This window comes from Manduca sexta, chromosome 27 (assembly GCF_014839805.1).
Source record: "Manduca sexta isolate Smith_Timp_Sample1 chromosome 27, JHU_Msex_v1.0, whole genome shotgun sequence".
In the NCBI taxonomy this organism is placed as follows: Eukaryota; Metazoa; Arthropoda; class Insecta; order Lepidoptera; family Sphingidae; genus Manduca; species Manduca sexta.
In genome coordinates, this window is record NC_051141.1 from 17,474,685 (window position 1) to 17,489,624 (window position 14,940).

Genomic DNA, 14,940 nt, shown 5'->3' on the forward strand with positions numbered 1-14,940 from the left:
CATTTGTGTGTAAAGTATAAATAAATAATATACCATACTTTCGGCCCAGAAGCTTTTTTAATTTTATGGTATTGTTTGCAAAACGTGTCTTAAAAATAATATGCCTATTTGAGTTGAGACTATTCTGCTTATTTTCAACCAATCAGATCAAAATTATATATTGAAATAAAATATGGCTAAATTTATATCATGGCTTTTGTTTCACGTTTGTACAGTAGTCTCAGTTTTATGTTCAGCCTGGGACCTGATTCCCTATGACTGTAAACCCATAAAATGGTCGTGTTACGTTCGTGAAATCAGCGTGGCATGGTATCTGTATGGTAATTTTTTTGTCTTAAACGCGACGTGGTGCTTTATGTGCTTGTAACGCATTGGCAAAGTAACGTGTGGCATATAGTCCCTGGAAGTTCCTCTACAAAGTTCTAATTTCATTTACTGATAGATTTGATCTGATGTTTGAATATCATCTTAAGACAGTACATGTGAAGGATCTATGTATAAAATTATGTTCATAGTAAACTGTACAGTGCTTATGTATGCACAGTATGTTTCCGTTCCTTTCCGTTAAGGTACGAACTTAATCACATAAATCCCCAGGATTCCCAGGCCGAATCGGTTTGAACTCCGATAACCCCAAACCCCGTCCACCCCCCGTTCTAGTAGATACTGCACCAGTGACATGGGTAAAGGGAGTGAAGCAGTAACGTCGGCTAAGAAGTCACTTTGGTCATAGCGGGGTAGCCAGACGGTCTTGCGCTACTCTGACTATTCCAAAGCTTATAAACTCTTAACTATCCAACGTAAAGTTAGAACAGCTTAATATTACGTAATCATCGATATGTCATGAAGTGTGATTTGGATAATATTCTGGAATACACACATAATTTCAGTATATACTACATACTCTACAGTTTATACAATGTAGAAAATAGCAATAATACAATGGCTAATTTGTAGACTGAATATTGCCTTTTTGCCATAGCATTTCATTGTTTATTTTCGTGGATTAAAAATCCTAGCACGTTTAATAATAAATCCACGCTACATAATACAAAATAATTGGTCATGAAATGATATTTATTACCTACCAGTATTTTGTCATTGCACACAGTAAATCCCGGGTACCTACCTATCTCCCTAATCGCCCAATCCCTCATTATTATGGGAACGCAGTTACTCGTCTACCAGGCACGTACATCCCGCACATGCGCGGCCGGATTGCGGGTAGCAGGGATCGAGGCGTCCCTACCTCTCTCACTTTTGAGATAACAGGGTGGCTGACCGGTCGCGTGCTACCCTGTCGTCCAAAGGTTAAAAATTATTCCATAAGTGATTTATCAATTGTTAGTTTTGCGAGATCGCGTCGTACCTGGTTCAATCTATGTTAGTAATACTTTAATATTTATTGGAATTGCATGTAAATAAATTAAGATTTCCAACTCTTTACCATGTTACATGTCGCCCTTTCTTCATTATTTAATTATAATAATACAAATTTTATACAATCTTCATTATTACGCCTATGCTCAATAACTATTAATAGTTTTTGCTGGGTAGCTCAATTGATTTTCTCGTCCCGGCCGCCCGGTCCCGCACATGCGCAGTGTTACCTGTGAGCTAGTATGCGGGGGGACATTTTGTTCGAAGCTCTTGTATAGTAGCAGGGAAGCTTTGAAGATGTATATTACCCTGTTCTTTACTGTTGATAAATTGAATTAGATTTCCTGTGCTCATGTTTTCATAATATACATAAAATGTATATACGATCACATGAAAATATAATTTATGCGTGATATACCAGCCATGGTTTGAAAGATTAAAATTTTATTTCTAAAAAATGTGGGTCAATCAAATAATTTATTTAATACATAGTTAATTAATTATGTTGGGTCGGGTTCCGTTGTGAGCTCGATTGATTTTCATCCCCCACCCGTTGCACTGTTCCAGAACGTAAGGCGGACATGCGCTTTAACACTGCAGGATAGCTCTTTGGGGTCTTGCAATTCCATTTCATGTCCGAAGCGCGGCGTGTGTTTTCTTGTGCCCGGGAAATTATAAGTCCTAAACCTGTGTGCGGCATTAAGATGGGAAATTATACAGAGTTTCGCGATTAACATTCCACAAATAAAAATAATTTTCGTTTACTATCGTCAAATAATGCCGTTTTCTATCTTAGCCGTGGCGGAGTTACCATCGACTATAAATGGTTCCGGCACATTTTACGTATCACTCTTTTTAAATCAAGCCACTTTTTCATTTGGCCTAGTGGTATCAATGCGGGGTGTCAGAATTTTTAGTTCTTTAACTATTTGATTTGAGAAAATAGTGTTAAATATTTATTTTATTGGTTAATCTCCAAATTTGTGTGGTATACGTGATTAGTGCGATTATGGACGTATTGCTGTTGCGATAGAATATGTGAGTATTATCTTAAGTTATTATTAGCGCAGGCAAGCGTGAAACTATGTCGAATGTTCCCTGCAACCTTTTGAGTGTACTAATTGATATATACATTGTTTTTTTTTTGTTAAAACAAACATCTATATTTTTGTATGTTCATGTGTCTATTTAGCTACTCTGCTCAGCGCCATGCGATTTCCCTAATTCTTATTTTATTAATTTGCGCTTTATACCTTTGTGTCGTTTTTCTTTCATTTCTGATGCAATAAATATGACACCTTTTAGAAATATGCTTTCCCGGGGCTCGATTGATTTCCCTACACAATAGCGCATGACATATTGAGGGTGGTGAGTGGGTTGGATGAACTTCCTCCCCATTCCCCTGCACATTGCATCCCACGGGTATGCGCGGCCTCACCGGCGCAGCGAGGTAGGGTGTGGCGTGGACTTCCGAAGCGTATTCGCTTGCAGTCTCGTATTCCTATCGGTCGTGTCGGGCACCATATAATCAGATATCTATTTATCGTGTATCTCAAAGTGTATAACTTACATTAGGTACGTTCCTTGTCGATGTTGATTCTAAAAATGTAATGCAGTCGAGTTATATAATTTTTTCGTTTTGATGTGGTTGTGTGTGTAATGTGTATAAGTTTCCATTGATCGTTTTAAGTTTTGTTTATTAATCTCAGTACCGTATCCTAATATCGCCCATCTTAAGATGGACATTTTAACTCCATCGATTTTCTCCGAGCAACCCGTTGGTATCTAGATTTATGTAGACATACGATGATGTATGACGTCTCTTCAAGAACCTCGCGGTATTTCGTTGCTAAACAGATTCGAGATCTATAATACACCCTAATGTTCTTATTTAACCAAGAGAAAAGCTATTAATATTTTTACTTAATACATTTCATTTGAGACTATAAAGGAGAAATCAAAAAAACGCATCATTTATTGACAGATATATCATTATATTATCTAATCCATAATATGGACTATATGTTACAAGCTGACATATAAATAGTTCCGGGCCGGGGCTCGATTGATTTTCTACACCCACCCACCTCTTGCACCTTGCGCTCCGCGGACATGCGCGACCCCACCTGCCGGGTCAGTCGTTGTTAAGCGTAGCCTCCCTCGCACAGTCGTCTTTCGTTTATCCATTACAACGGCCTTGCAATGGTGACGGTAATTTAATGTTCCATAATTATTTACAAGTGCAATAATAGCTTGGTGACAGTATATCTGCAGATTAAGCAATTTGTAGTGTCGAAGCACTCGTAAGTATCACATAAAGTTTATAATCTGTTTACTTTGTATTTGTAAAATAGCACTTGCAAAGTAGATTATCTCTTTCACCCTAATACTCTTAACATTATGCGTATCGCAGACGTGCGCGCAACTGCCACTTTTCTTTATAAATTAAAGCTTCATAGTTAAGATGAGAATCAGTTCGGCGATAGTGCATCTCAAGATTTCCGAGATAAGGCTGCCTAAATCTTGTAAGTTTACTTGTTGATGTTAATAACTGAACATCTCCAGGGCTCGATTGATTTTCTACACCCCCCCCCCCCCCTCCTCTCACAATGCATTCCTCGGCTTAATGCGCACGCTGATCTAGATAGTGGCACGATACCAAAGCCAGCGCCCTGCGTGCGCATCTCTATAGCTGGCCTATTGCAACGCTCATCCAATCGTGTGGTTAAATCAAGTTCGTAATTTTTTTTCATGTGCGAGTGCATCTCAAGATTACCAAAGTATGATTGCCTGTAATGTTTAAGCTATGAGCCCGTACAGCGCAAATACTCTAGTATTATAAAATAAGTAAAACGCATATAAAAAAGTTTCCTAGAGAGGTCATTTGCATTCTATAAACAGTGGCCAGGCCGAGGCTCGATTGATTTTCTGCACTGACCCCCCTTGCACCGTGCACCCCGCGAATATACGCGCCCCCACCTACTGGTTCAGTCGGTGTTGTACGCAGCCTCCCTCGCGCAGTTCTCCGTCGCTTGTCCGTTGCAATGGCGTCGTTTAGCTGAATTCACATTCCATATTTATTTACCAATGCAAATCAGTTTGGTGACTAAAGATTAAGAAGTAGGAGCTATGAACTTTTAAATATTTTTGTTTGATATTGGACATTGTTTGTTTTAATATGGACTAAGCATACATTTACCATTACTTGATAGGTTCCGGGTGGGCAGAAGCTCTATTGATTTTACCCACACACCCCCTTGCACAATGCAACCCCCGGCTATGCGCGCGCCGGTCTAGACACTGGTACGATACCAGACCCTGTGCCCTCCGTGTACACCTTCATCGCTGGCCTATTGCAACGGTTATCTAAAAGTGTCATTGAATCAAGTTCGTAATATTTTTTCAAATGTGAAACAATTTGGCGATAGTGATCTCAAGATTACCAAAGTACGATTGCCTGTAGTACTTAACCTATGAGGCTGTAAAGCGCAATTATTATAGTATTATCCAATAAGTAGGACGCATGTACAAAAGTTTTCTAGGGAGGACATATTCATTCTATAAATAGTTCCGGGCCGAGGCTCGATTGATTTTCTACACCGACCCCTTTGCACCGTGCACCCCGCGAATATACGCCCCCACCTGCTGGTTCAGTCGGCGTTGTACGCAGCCTCCCTCGCGCAGTCCTCTTTCGCTTATCCGTTGCAACGGCACTGCAATGGCGTCATTTCGCTGAATTGATGTTCCATATAATTTTATAAGTGCAAATCTGTTTGGTGACTGTGAAGCTTAATAAGTAAGAGCTTTGAACTTCTCAAATTTGATGTGTTAGATATATGTATAGTTTGTTATAATGTGGACATAGCACACATATTAGGGCACAAATTCATCATTACTTTATAGGTTCCAGGCCGAAGTTATATTGATTTTCTCTGCCCGTTGGGTCTTTCACCCTGCGTTTATGCGCGAACCCACCTGCTGGGTCAGTCCTTTATTAAGGCAACTGAGATGGCACAGTTGATTTTCGTCTGTTTATTCCAATTGACGTTCTGTGAATTCTGTTTGTTTGATATCATTTTATAAGTTTAAGTGATTTTGATGATAGTGAATCTCAAGATGTCTATTTTATGAACTGAATCCGTAATACTTGTAAGTCCATTTCCTTTAGCTTAATCTTATATGACCGTTACTATGTAAGCATCATTTATTGGAGAATATTAGTATCGTATCCTTATCCTTCAAGTCTTCGTTCTATCGTTTCCTTATTAATATTATATCGTATACTTATCCTTCAAGATAAAAATCTATTATTTTATTAATAGTTTCGGACCGAGGCTCGATTGATTTTCTGCACCGAGCCCCGTGCACCTCGCAGGTACTCTCGCCCTCCCTCCCCCTGGTTTCGTCGATGTTGTACGCAGCCTCCCGCGCGCAGTCCTCTGTCGCTTGTCCGTTGCAACGGTCTGGCAATGGCGTGTTTAAAGTAATTTCGCATATAATTTTACAATTATGAGTGATTTTAGTGAAAGTGAATATTAGATATTCGACAAATTAAATTTCGACACTTGTAAGTGTTAGCAATTTATTTCTCAACTTAAGTTTTTATACTGGATTTATATGACATTTTATTAATAGTTTCCGTCCGGGGTTCGATTGATTTTCTCCACCCATCCCGTTGCACAAAGCAACCCCCGGACATGCGCGCGCCGGTCTAGATAGTAGCACGATACCAGACCCTGCGCCCTCCGTGCACATCTCTATCGCTGGCCTATTGCAACGGTTATCCAATAGTGTTTTGAAACAAGTTCATAATACGTTTTAAATAAATGTGTGAATCAGTTGCGTGATAGTGCATTTTAAAGATTACCAAGATATAAACGTCTGGGTAAGAGTCAGTATTATTTATTACATAATATATATATTTTTTAGTTTATTTATTATTATCTTATATGAAATCAGGAAAGTAAGGATGAACATTCACGATATGGATTTATTACCACACTCATTGCCCTGTATCGGAGCTGGATCGATTTTATTTGTCCGACCTTTTGGTGAATGCATCATGCGGACATGCGCGCATTTAGCTACATAGATGGCCAGTGCTAGACATATTATTATCCTCAGGAGGAAGTCTATAACCTTTCCTTATGGTTTGGAATATCTGCAGCGAATGAAATATTCAAATTTTATAGGTGCAAATCAATTTCGTTGCACTGAATTGTCCGATATAAGCTCGTTAAGCGCGAATGTTATATTATCCAATAAGTAAGATGCATGTAAAAAAATACTAAGGAGGTCATCTTCATTCTATAAACGTTTCCGGTTCGAGGCTCGTTCCATTTTCTGCACCGTCTCCCTTGCACCGTGCACCCGCGAATATACTCGCCCCCACCTGTTATTTCAATCGGTGTTGTACGCAGCCTCCCTCGCGCAGTCCTCTGTCGCTTGTCCGTTGCAACGGTACTGCAATGGTGTCGTTTCGCTGAAATGATGTTCAATATAATTTAACAAGAGCAAATGAGTTTATTGACTGTGAAGCCTAAGAAGTAGGAGCTTTCAGCTTTATTTTTTTTTGTGTCAAATATATACATTGTTCGTTTTAATGTGTACTAAGTATATTATATTCATCATTACTTTATTTGTTCCGGGCCGAAGCTTGATTGATTTTCTCCGTCCACCCCCCTTGCACAATGCAACCCCCGGACATGCGCGCGCCGATCTAGATAGTGGCACGATACCAGACCCTGCGCTCTCCGTGCACACCTCTATCGTTGGGCTATTGCAACGCTCATCCAATCGTGTCGTTAAATCAAGTTCGTAATAATTTTTAAGTCAATTTGGTGATAGTGCATCTCAAGATTACCATGGTACGATTGTCTGTAAACCTTGATCTTTGAGTCTTATAAAGTCCAGTATTATAGTATTATCCAATAAGTAGGACGCATGTACTAAAGTTTCCTAGGGAGGTCATTTACATCCTATCAATAGTCCCGAGCTGAGGCTCGATTGATTTTCTGGACCGACCCCCTTGCACCTTCCTCCCCGCGGGTATTCCTGCCCCCGCCCTACTGGTTCAGTCGGTGTTGTACGCAGCCTCCCTCGCGCAGTTCTCTGTCGTTTGTCCATTGCAACGGACTTGCAATGGCGTCATTTCGCTAAATTGATGTTCCATATAATTTTACTAATGCAAATTAGTTGGTGACTGTGACGATTAAGAAGTAGGAGTTATGAGCATCTAAAATTTTATATGGACTGAGCATACAATTAAGAAACAAATTCAACATTATTTTATAGATTCCGGGCCGAGGCTCTATTGATTTTCTCCCCCCGTTGGGTCTTGCACCCTGCGTTTATGCGCGTCCCTACCTGCCGGGTCAGTCCGTGTTCAACGCAGCCGAGAACGGGCAGTTGTTATCGCTTGATTGCTCCAGTAGTTCAGTGGATCTGTTTTTCTAATATAATTTCATAAGTTTAAATTATTTTGGTATTAGCCATTATTTATGGGGCAATATTAGTACCATATCAAGTTATCCTTCAAGATAGAAATCTACAATTTTATTAATAGTTTCCGTCCGGGGCTCGATTGATTTTCTCCACCCGCCCCGTTGCACAATGCAACCCCCGGACATGCGCGCGCCGGTCTAGATAGTGGCACGATACCAGACCCTGCGCCCTCCGTGCACATCTCTATCGCTGGCCTATTGCAACGGTTATCCAATAGTGTTTTGAAACAAGTTCATAATACGTTTTAAATAAATCTGTGAATCAGTTTCGTGATAGTGCATCTTAAGATTACCAAGATATAAACGCCTGGGTAAGAGTCAGTATTCTTTTGTTGCATGATTATGTTATATATTTTTTTAGTTTATTTATTATCTCCTTATATAAAAATCAGGGAAGTAACGATGAACATTCGCGTTATGGAATTATTACCACACTCATTGCCCTGTATCGGAGCTAGATCGATTTTCTTCGTCCGTCTTTTGGTTGAATGCATCACGCGGACACGCGCGAATTTAACTACATATATGGCCAGTACTTGACATATTATTATCCTGACTCGGGCCATTCATCACCTTTTCATGTGATCTTGTAATACCTTGAGAAAATGAAAACTTTAGAGGTGCAATTCAGTTTGGACGCACTGAATTGTCCGATATGAGCTGGAAGTTATAGTATTATCTAATAAGTAAGACGCATGTATAAATAATGATTAAGGTAGTCTACACATTATAAATAGTTGCCGGGCCGAGGCTCGATTGATTTTCTGCACCGAGCCCCGTGCATCTCGCAGGTACTCTCGCCCTCCCTCCCCCTGGTTTCGTCGATGTTGTACGCAGCCTCCCGCGCGCAGTCCTTTATTGCTTGTTCGTTGCAACGGTCTTGCAATGGCGTCGTTTCACTGAATTGATGTTCCATATAATTTTATCAGTGCAAATTAGTTTCGTGACTGTGCAGATTTAGAAGTAAGAGCTTTAAAATTCTCTAATTGTATGTGTTAGATATATACATTGTTTGTTTTAATGTGAACGTAGCACACTTATTAGGACACAAACTCATCATTACTTTATAGTTTCCGGGTCGAAGCTCTATTGATTTTCTCCCCGCGTTGCGTCTTGCACCCTGCGTTTATGCGTGTCCCTACCTGCTGGGTCAGTCCGTGTTCAACGTAGCCGAGAACGGGCAGTTGTTATCGCTTGATTGCTCCAGTAGTTCAGTGGATCTGTTTTTCTGATATAATTTCATAAGTTTAAATTATTTTGGTATTAGCCATTATTTATGGGGCAATATTAGTACCATATCAAGTTATCCTTCAAGATAGAAATCTACAATTTTATTAATAGTTTCCGTCCGGGGCTCGATTGATTTTCTCCACCCGCCCCGTTGCACAATGCAACCCCCGGACATGCGCGCGCCGGTCTAGATAGTGGCACGATACCAGACCCTGCGCCCTCCGTGCACATCTCTATCGCTGGCCTATTGCAACGGTTATCCAATAGTGTTTTGAAACAAGTTCATAATACGTTTTAAATAAATCTGTGAATCAGTTTCGTGATAGTGCATCTTAAGATTACCAAGATATAAACGCCTGGGTAAGAGTCAGTATTCTTTGTTGCATGATTATGTTATATATTTTTTTAGTTTATTTATTATCTCCTTATATAAAAATCAGGGAAGTAACGATGAACATTCGCGTTATGGAATTATTACCACACTCATTGCCCTGTATCGGAGCTAGATCGATTTTCTTCGTCCGTCTTTTGTTGAATGCATCACGCGGACACGCGCGAATTTAACTACATATATGGCCAGTACTTGACATATTATTATCCTGACTCGGGCCATTCATCACCTTTTCATGTGATCTTGTAATACCTTGAGAAAATGAAAACTTTAGAGGTGCAATTCAGTTTGGACGCACTGAATTGTCCGATATGAGCTGGAAGTTATAGTATTATCTAATAAGTAAGACGCATGTATAAATAATGATTAAGGTAGTCTACACATTATAAATAGTTGCCGGGCCGAGGCTCGATTGATTTTCTGCACCGAGTCCCGTGCATCTCGCAGGTACTCTCGCCCCCCCCCTCCCCCTGGTTTCGTCGATGTTGTACGCAGCCTCCCGCGCGCAGTCCTCTGTCGCTTGTCCGTTGCAACGGTCTTGCAATGGCGTCGGTTTGCTGAATTGAAGTTCCATATAATTTTACAAGTGTGAATTAGTTTGGTTATTGTAAAGTTTAAGTAGAAGCTTTGAACTTCTAAAATTTTATGTCTCAGATATATACGTTGTTTTTTTTGACATGGAATTAGCACGCATATTAGGACACAAATTTGTCATTACTTTATAGATTCCGAGCTGAAGCATTATTGATTTTCTCCCCCCGTTGCGTCTTGAACCCCGCGTTTATGCGCGTTCCTACCTGCTGCGTCAGTCCATTTTTAACGCAGTTGAGATGGCGCAGTTGTTTTTCGTAGGTTTGTTCCAGTTGTCTTGCAGTGGATTTAGTTTGATATAATTTTAAAGTTTAAGTGATTTTGATGACTGCCAATCTTAATTCATCTGTTTTAAGAAGTGAATCCGTAATACTTGTAAGTCATTTTCTTTTAGCTTAGTCTGATATGACCATTATCTATGCCAGACTTTATTCATTTGGCAATATTAGTACCGTATTATGTTATCTTTCCAGATAGAAATCAATAATTTTAGTAATAGTTTCCGTCCGGGGCTCGATTGATTTTCTCCACCCACCCCTTTGCACAATGCAACCCCTGGACATGCGCGCGCCGGTCTAGATAGTAGCACGATACCAGACCCTGCGCCCTCCATGCACACCTCTATCGCTGGCCTATTGCAACGGTTATCCAATAGTGTTTTGAAACAAGTTCATAATACGTTTTAAATAAATGTGTGAATCTGTTTCGTAATAGTGCATCTTAAGATTACCAAGATATAAACGCCTGGGTAAGAGTCAGTATTCTTTGTTGCATGATTATGTTGATTGTTATGAAGAACTGAATCCGTAATACTTGTAAGTCAATTTCTTTTAGCTTAGTCTGATATGACCATTATCTACGCTAGATATTATTTATTGGGCAATATTAGTACGTATCAAATACTTACCTTCAAGATAGAAATCTATCATTTTATTAATAGTTGCCGGGCCGAGGCTCGATTGATTTTTGACCCCCTTGCACCGTGCTCCCCGCGGGTATTCGCGCCCCCGCCCTACTGGTTCAGTCGGTGTTGTACGCATCCTCCCTCGCGCAGTTCTCTGTCCCTTGTCCGTTGCAACGGTTTTCCAATGGCGTCGTTTCGCTGAAATGATGTCCATATAATTTTACTAATGCAAATTAGCTGGTGACTGTAAAGCTTAAGGAGTAGGACATATGGGCGTATAAATTTTATTTGTTGGATAAATACATTATTTGTTTTAATATGAACTGCGCAAACAATAAGGACACTACTTTATCATTATATTAATACGTTCCGGGCCGAAGCTCAATTGGTTTTCTACACCTGTCCCTACAATGAATTCCCCGCAAAGCGCGTACCAACCTAAGCAGTACCACGATACCAGACGAAACATCCCTCGTGCAGTACTTCATTGCTTGGATATTGCAACGGTCTTGCAATGGCGTCGTTAAAGTAATGTTTTACATAATTTTTAAATTTTGATTGCTTTTAGTGACGGTGAATCCTAGATTTTCGACTAATGGACAACTTCAACACTTGTTAGTGTAAGCAATTTTTTTTCAACTTAAGCTATTATAATGGATTTGTATGACATTTTATTAATAGTTTCGGTTCGGGGCTCGATTGATTTTCTCCACCCACCCCGTTGCATAATGCAACCCCCGGACATGCGCGCGCCGGTCTAGATAGTGGCACGATACCAGACCCTGCGCCCTCCGTGCACACCTATCGCTGGCCTATTGCAACGGTTATCCAATAGGGTTTTGAAACAAGTTCACAATAAGTTTTTCATGTATGAATCTGTTTCGTGATAGTGCATTTTAAACATTGCTAAGACATAAACGCCTGGGTAAGAGTCGGTATTATTTGTAACATAATATATATATTTTAGTTTATTTATTATCTTCTTATATAAAAATCAGGAAAGTAAGGATTAACATTCGCGTTATGGAATTATTATCACACCCATTGCTCTGTATCGGAGCTGGATCGATTTTCTTAGTTCATCCTTTTGATGAATGCATCACGCGGACACGCGCACATTTAGCTCCATAGATGGCCAGTGCTTGACATATTATTATCCTGCCTCGGGCCGTTCATCACCTTTTCATATGATCTTGTAATACCTTGAGAAAATGAAAACTTTAGAGGTGCAATTCAGATTGGTCACACGGAATTTTCTGATATGAGCTGGAAGTTATAGTATTATCTAATAAGTAAGACGCATGTATAAATAATGATTAAGGTAGTCTACACATTATAAATAGTTGCCGGGCCGAGGCTCGATTGATTTTCTGCACCGAGCCCCGTGCATCTCGCAGGTACTCTGGTCCCCCTTCCCCTTGGTTTCGTCGGTGTTGTACGCAGCCTCCCGCGCGCAGTCCTCTGTCGCTTGTCCGTTGCAACGGTCTTGCAATGGCGTCGTTTCACTGAATTGATGTTCCATATAATTTTACAAGTGTGAATTAGTTTGGTGACTGTAAAGCTTAAGAAGTAGAAGTTTTGAGCTTCTAAAATTTTATGTCTCAGATATATACGTTGTTTTTTTTAACATGGACTTAGCACGCATATTAGGACACAAATTTGTCATTACTTTATTGGTTCCGAGCTGAAACATTATTGATTTTTTCCCCCCGTTGCGTCTTGCACCCCGCGTTTATGCGCGTTCCTACCTGCTGCGTCAGTTCGTATTTACCGCAGTTGAGATGGCGCAGTTGTTTTTCGTAGGTTTGTTCCAGTTGTCTTGCAGTGGATTTAGTTTGATATAATTTTAAAGTTTAAGTGATTTTGATGACTGCCAATCTTAATTCGTCTGTTTTAAGAACTGAATCCGTAATACTTGTTAGTCAATTTCTTTTAGCTTAGTCTGATATGATCATTATCTATGCTAGACTTTATTCATTTGGCAATATTAGTACCGTATTATGTTATCTTTCCAGATAGAAATCAATAATTTAGTAATAGTTTCCATCCGGGGCTCGATTGATTTTCTCCACCCACCACTTTGCACAATGCAACCCCCGGATATGCGCGCGCCGGTCTAGATAGTGGCAGGATACTAGACCCAGCGCTCTCCGTGCACACCTATATCGCTGGCCTATTGCAACCGTTATCTGATAGTGTGGTTGAATCAATTTCACATTCTGTTTTGATGTGTGAATCAGTTTCGTAACAGTAAATCTCAAAATTACCAAGATATAAACGCCTGGGTAAGAGTCAGTATTATTTGTTGCATAATTTTATGATTCTTTTCTTGAGTGTATTTATTATCTTCTTACATAAAAATCAGTAAAGTAAGGATTAACATTCGCGTTATGGAATTATTATCACACCCAATGCTCTGTATCGGAGCTGGATCGATTTTCTTAGTTCATCCTTTTGATGAATGCATCACGCGGAGACGCGCACATTTAGCTACATAGATGGCCAGTGCTTGACATATTATTATCCTGCCTCGGGCCGTTCATCACCTTTTCATATGATCTTGTAATACCTTGAGAAAATGAAAACTTTAGAGGTGCAATTCAGTTTGGTCACACTGAATTGTCCGATATGAGCTGGAAGTTATAGTATTATCTAATAAGTAAGACGCATGTATAAATAATAATTAAAGTAGTCTACATATTATAAATAGTTGCCGGGCCGAGGCTCGATTGATTTTCTGCACCGAGACCCGTGCACCTCGCAGGTACTCTCGCCCTCCCTCCCCCTGGTTTCGTCGATGTTGTACGCAGCCTCCCGCGCGCAGTCCTCTGTCGCTTGTTCGTTGCAACGGTCTTGCAATGGCGTCGTTTCACTGAATTGATGTTCCATATAATTTTATCAGTGCAAATTAGTTTCGTGACTGTGCAGCTTTAGAAGAGCTTTAAAATTCTCTAATTGTATGTGTTAGATATATACATTGTTTGTTTTAATGTGAACGTAGCACACTTATTAGGACACAAACTCATCATTACTTTATAGTTTCCGGGTCGAAGCTCTATTGATTTTCTCCCCGCGTTGCGTCTTGCACCCTGCGTTTATGCCCGTCCCTACCTGCTGGGCCAGTCCATGTTCAACGCAGCCCAGATCACGCAGTTGTTTTTCGTTTGTTTGCTTCAATTGTCGTTCCGTCGATTCCGTTTGTCGGATATAATTTCATAAGTTTAAGTGATTTTGTTTGTTTATGAACTGAATCCGTAATACTTGTAAGTCAATTTTTTATACTTCTATGGCCATTATCTATGCCAGACTTTATTTATTTGGCAATATTAGTACCACATCAAGTTATATTTCCAAATAGAAATCTATAATTTTATTAATAGTTTCCGTCCGGGGCTCGATTGATTTTCTCCACCCACCCCGTTGCACAATGCAACCACCGGACATGCGCGCGCCGGTCTAGATAGTGGCACGATACCAGACCCTGCGCCCTCCGTGCACATCTCTAACGCTAGTGTATTGCAACTTTGATCCAAAAGTGTATTATAATTTGTTCTCTCTCTCTATTTCATCATGTGTCTATTGCAACGGGTTTGCAATGGTGTCGCATCATTGAATTAATGTTCTATAAGATTTTTGTGGTAATTAAGTTTGGTGACTCCACTTCAAAAGTTACAAATAATGAGCGGTAAAAAAATTAAGTCTTAGTATATCTTCTAGCAAATTAGTAGCGAGGTATGTATTTCTTAATGTATAATTTGACATTATCCGTTAATTAATTATTATGAATTATGGGATTTTATAAAATTTTAATCTAATATTAATAGTTCTGGATCCCGTTTCAATTATTTTTTATTGTCCCCCACTTGCACGTTGTATATCGGATACATGCGCGCTCCTACCTGCTGGGGTAGATGGTCTTCGACGCATCCTCCCTCGCGCAC

At 39.9% G+C, this 14,940-nt stretch overlaps 1 protein-coding gene across 3 annotated transcripts in view; it reads left to right on the plus strand.

Moving 5' to 3' along the window:
- The window catches only part of LOC115447434 (pyruvate dehydrogenase phosphatase regulatory subunit, mitochondrial), an 81,228-nt gene that overhangs the window by 52,944 nt on the left and 13,344 nt on the right, over positions 1-14,940 (plus strand). The gene's annotated exons all lie outside the window — the stretch shown is intronic.